Source organism: Dermacentor silvarum, chromosome 1, assembly GCF_013339745.2.
Source record: "Dermacentor silvarum isolate Dsil-2018 chromosome 1, BIME_Dsil_1.4, whole genome shotgun sequence".
NCBI lineage: Eukaryota > Metazoa > Arthropoda > Arachnida > Ixodida > Ixodidae > Dermacentor > Dermacentor silvarum.
The window spans coordinates 331429122-331434600 of NC_051154.1; positions in this window are offsets into that span (position 1 = coordinate 331429122).

The window sequence follows — 5479 nt, forward strand, 5'->3', positions numbered from 1 at the left end:
AAACCACAAAAAAAAAACGGCGAAACTGGAGAACCACTTCGGGCCTCTCGCATCTCGTCTTCTCGTTTTTCTCTTTGGATGGCGCTGACGCCACCCACTCCCCTGCCACTGGTGGCGGTGCGTGTCAGCGAAAAGATAAAAATGCAAGAAAGAAAACACAAGGAAAGGGCGGTGGGAGCACACGTAAACAGCCTTGCTCGCATCACGTGCCGTCGACGTCACGGTGCCGTGACCCACAAGCAGTAGCGGAAGAAGGGAGGGAGGGGGTCGGGCCCGCTCCCTGTCGCGTGGGGCCGTGCATTGTCATTCATATTGCCGCGTTTCCCACGCTTTTTGTGTGTGGGTTTTTTTCGGTACCGCTGACGCGCCGCACCGCAAACAGAAGCGTGCGTTGCAGACGACGTGCGGCCCGTTGGCCCGTAGCCATGTTGGCTTTGCAAGCTTGTTGCTTCAAACCGGTGGGAAAGAGTGCGTTGGCGCCACGGGATCGGCGGGTGGAGGGGTACGTTTTGGGCGAAGAGGAATATAAGAAGTGACCACGCGGAGGTGTGCGGGATCCACTAATGACAGGCGCACGCCAAGAGTGCGACACGTTAATAAACACCGACTCTGGGAGCCGCACGCGGAAAACTAATAGCCGGTGTCACGTGACGTGGTCTCTTGAAGAAGCCGCCAGGCGTAACTGAATGCGCCTCGGAGCATGCCATGGTCTTGATGAGGCACGAGCAGTCTCCTGCGGAGTGTTCTCTGAACGTTTGGCCCAGAGAAACCTCATTTCGCTGTCGCAAATGGGCCAGTTGTCAAGTCCCCAGTGGTTAGGTGCACATTTAGTGAGCAGACTAGCCGTGCCCTTATTTCAGGTAAATGATACGGCTGCGACTTTCCGCGCAACTCTATCATCACGGAAGAGTGCGTGGTTGCATGTATCTGGCGCAGAATATGCAGTAGTCCATCGAGACATGTCGGTCCTATTGTGATACCTGAGCCAGGATAAATGTAACGTACGATTTATCCCCATCCCTAACACAGCATTGCCAAAAAAAAAAAATCGCGTTTTGGAGTGCTGACCCTCAAAGCCATCGCAGAAGTGGGCTCCGAATGCTTTGTCGCAGTTCATAAGGACAACAACCTGCACAGGAAAGTTCAGCACATCAAAGGTGGACTCTCCATCCTGTCTGGTCAAAGGTTGTGATCGTGTGTGTGTGTTCTGTATCTGAATGTGCTGAACTTTGCACAATACCGGTTACCGGAGGCTTCTAACGTCAGTGGTTGGTTGGTTGCGCCACCTCGTCATCATCTCAGTCTATATTTATGTCCACTGCCAGAACGAATGCCTCTCCTTCGATCTCCAGTTACCCCTGCCTTGCTCTAGCTGATCCCAACTTGTGCCTGCAAATTTCCTAACTCATCACTCACCTAGTTTCTGCCGTCCTCGACTGCGCTTCCCTCTATTGGTATCCATTCTGTAACTGTAATGGGCCGCCGGTTATCCATCCATACGCATTACATGGCCTGCCCAGCTCCATTTTTCCTCTTAATGTTAACTAGAATATCGGCTATCCCCATTTGCTTTCTGATCCACACCACTCTCTTCCTCTCTCTTAGCGTTAGGTCTAACAATTTTTCGTTCCATCGCTATTTGTGCTGTCCTTAACTTGTTCTCGAGCTTCTTTGTTAACCTCCAAGTTTCTGCCCATATGTTAGCACCGGTAGAATGCAGTGATTGCACACTTTTCTTTTAAACGACAGTGGTAAACTCCCAGTCATGATTGGCAATGCCTGCCGTATGCACTCCAACCCAATTTTATTCTTCTGTAAATTTCTTTCTCATGATCAGGGTCCCCTGTGAGTAATTGACCTAGATAAACGGACTGCTTTATAGACTCTAGAGGCTCACTGGCGATCCTAAATTAATGTTTTCTTGCCAGGCTATTCAACATTATGTTTGTCTTCTGCATATTAATCTTCAACCCCACTCTTACACTTTCTCGGTTAAGGTCCTCAATAATTTGTAGTAATTCGTCCCCATTGTTGCTGAATAGGACAATGTCATCTGCCAACCGAAAGTTGCTGAGATAATCGCCGTTTATCCACGCTGCTAAGCCATCCCAGTCCAAGAGCTTGAATACTTCTTCTAAGCATGCAGTGATTAGCATTGGAGAGATTGTGTCTCCTTGCCTGACCCCTTTCTTGATAGGTAACGTTCTACTTTTCTTGTGGAGAACCGAGGTAGCTGTGGAATCCTTGTAGATATTTGCTAAGATATTCACGTATGCCTCCTCTACTCCTTGATTACGCAATGCCTCTATGACTGCTGGTATCTCTACTGAATCAAATGCCTTTCATAATCTATGAAAGCCATATAGAGAGGTTGATTGTACTCCGCAGATTTCTCGATTACCTGATTGATGACATGGATATTATCCATCGTAGAATATCCCTTCCTGAAGCCAGCCTGTTCTCTTGGTTGACTGAAGTGTTGCCCTGATTCTATTGGAAATTATCTTGGTGAATATTTTATACAATACTTAAAGCAAGCTAATGGGTCTATAATTCTTCATTTTTTTAACGGCTCCCTTCTTATGGATGAGTATAATGTTGGCGTTCTTCCAGCTTTCCGGTGTGTTGCCAGCAGTGTTGCCAGGTCGGACGTGGCGGTGTAACCCAAAGTTAGAGAAATAGTAGCCCAAATGTAGCCAAACACAAAAAGAGAGCAAAATATTTCGTAGCCAAACGTAGCCAAATGCAGTTTTATTAGTTTATAATTTCAACTACGGGAATCCTTTTTTTGCACAACCCGTTGTAACCAAATGTCCTTGCCGCTATGACGGTCGACACCACGATTCCACACAGAACACTTGCACACAGAACTGCAGAGGGCGAAATCATAGTGCTTTAATTTTATGACAAAGAGGACTGAGTTGTTATATTTAGCTATATATAGTAATATTAACTACGAACTCTGTTTTTTAGCTCACGTGAACGCAAAATAATGTTCCGAATCATTGAGCTCCCGTATGACCCCCCCCCCCCCCCCCCCCCCCCCCCTGCCAACGGCGTAGAAAAACATCAGCTGTCCAGGGGTCTGCGACGTTGACGCGCGCACGGCTTCTTTTTTACGAGCGAACACCAGTGTATCGCGCTATGATATCTCGCGTTATTTGTCTCATCGTCCTATCTTGCTTTCTCGTTAATTAGCTTGGCCCGGGTTATCTGCGACAGACTCTATGTAGTTTCCATTTACATCAACCTGGCCGCCATCTTCGGTCTATAGCACGCCAAGAACATTCGTTAAAAAGAAGTGAGAGACAACAGATATGCCACACGCTGTCACAATCGCTGTAAGCGAAGCTTTGAACGGTTACTGCGCAAAACGGCACTCCAGTGTGAAAAGCGCGCAGTCGTTTGCGGCGACGAGCACGTCCCGAACGTAATTCGCTTGGAATGGCAAAAGCCGCGACGGCTTACAAAGAGCAAAGGTCAACGACAAATTGATAACAGTGGTAATCCTGTGAAATCCGGTTACTGTCAAAAAGCAAACCATGTTAATATACTAATAATTACTGGAGTTTTACGTGCCAAAACCCCGATATGATTGAGAGGCATGAAGCAGTGAGGTCTCTGGATTAATTCTGACCACCTGGAGTTCTTTAGCGTGCACATAAGTCTAAGTACACGGGTGTTCCTACATTTCGCCTCAAGCCAGCAGCGCGACACCTCTCCTGCTAAGCTAACACACTGGGTTATGTTCATGTGACGTGGCGCACTGATGGCATTGTGGCAAACATGTTTCGATATTAGCACAATAAGTACCTTCATCTGTCACGTTACGGACAAACCATCTATAAGTAAACGCACCAGGACCTATTTTGGGCTCGGGGTCTTGCTCCCATTCTTTTTTATACTTTCTCGCATACTTGACCCACTTCCCCATGGTTCGATTCTCCTCTCCGAGGAGGATTCGATCTTAAGTCTAACCTATGGAAATGAACATCTAATGTAAGCACAAACAAAAACTCATCTCTCAGGGAAAGGAAAATGGCAGTAAAGCTTAGCGTGAGAAACGTGAAGCAGGTCGAAAGCTGTGCCCGGCGCGACAGTTCACCAAGAAGCCACGGCCATGAACACACTGGAGCGTGTCATCTACCCGTGCTTCTTTCATGTCGGCGCCACGATCTCCCGACCCTATTTTATTGCTCAATGAGCATAGCGATGTTAGTACTACTGTGTACTGTAAAAACCCCTCTACTCCCAGGCTCATCCCGATGCCCGGGGATAGGGTGTCTTACGGTGAAGCGCGATGTAAGTTTAAGTACATCAAAGATCAAAGCCAACGGCGCAGAGAATGGAGGGGGAAGGGGGGGGGGGGGGCGGACGGCATTTCGAACACGCACACACGCACAGGCGCGCTGCCGACTCAGCCAGCTAAAACATAGCCATCGAGATTCGTTTCTACTCGATCAGAGCGACCTCTGGAGCGTTGATTAGGGCGCCACTTATAGCCCAAACAAAGCCAAGTCGCAGATTTTCTGTAGCTTAAATATAGCCACGTAGCCAACTCGTCAAAGTAGACAGCAAATTTTTTTTTTCTGTAGCCCAATTTGGCTATATATAGCCAAACCTGGCAACACTGAAGTCTTGAAGTCGTGAGGCATTGCGTATACAGGGCCGCAAGCTTTTCAAGCATGATATCTCCTCCATGTTTGACTAAATCGAGTGTTATTCCATCTTCTCCGACAGATTTTCCCCTGGTCATGTCTTGAAGAGTACCGAATGAGAAGAAGTCTGAGAACATCGGAGGGAGCGGGGGGGATTGAAGAGAATAAATAAGTTAAATATGGCGACATGGCGCTTGTTTGATCTGTTTGATATGTGCGGGCTTATTACATATTTTGGCGCAGCCGACAAGTGAACGAAGATGTGGGGGACTTTTTTCGTACAGAAGTACAACGACCGAGTGGTATTCAAAGGCTACCAAGTCCAGGATGATTCCCCGGTCGACCTCCCTTTGGACACAACAACGCGTGAGCTCCTGGATGTTGTTCTGGATCGAGCTTCGGTGTCGTCCGAAGAGCTTGTTAAACGAGGTTCGGCGAAGGTGAATATCCCAGTATTTAACCAGCTTGTACTCGGACGACCATTCGGTCGTGCAGCATCATGTGACGAGATATCAACAATTCTTCGGGCCATAACGACGCAACAGCAACAATTTTTGCAACAGAATGCCATGACGGAAACTCTCCTGTCTGCTTTACGCCACAAAAGAAACCACCCAATTGAAATTTTACGGCCTGAAACTTTTGACGTGTCTTCGGATAACCCGGAAGGGCTGATGACATTTTATGAGGCCGCAGCGAAATACAACGGATGGCTGTCTGACCAAGACCGGGTCTTAAACAAGCGACAATTTCTCAGCGGTGTAGCAAGAAAGTGGCATGAGTTGCGGTTCTTAGAGCATGTTTGCGAACCTTGGTGCAAG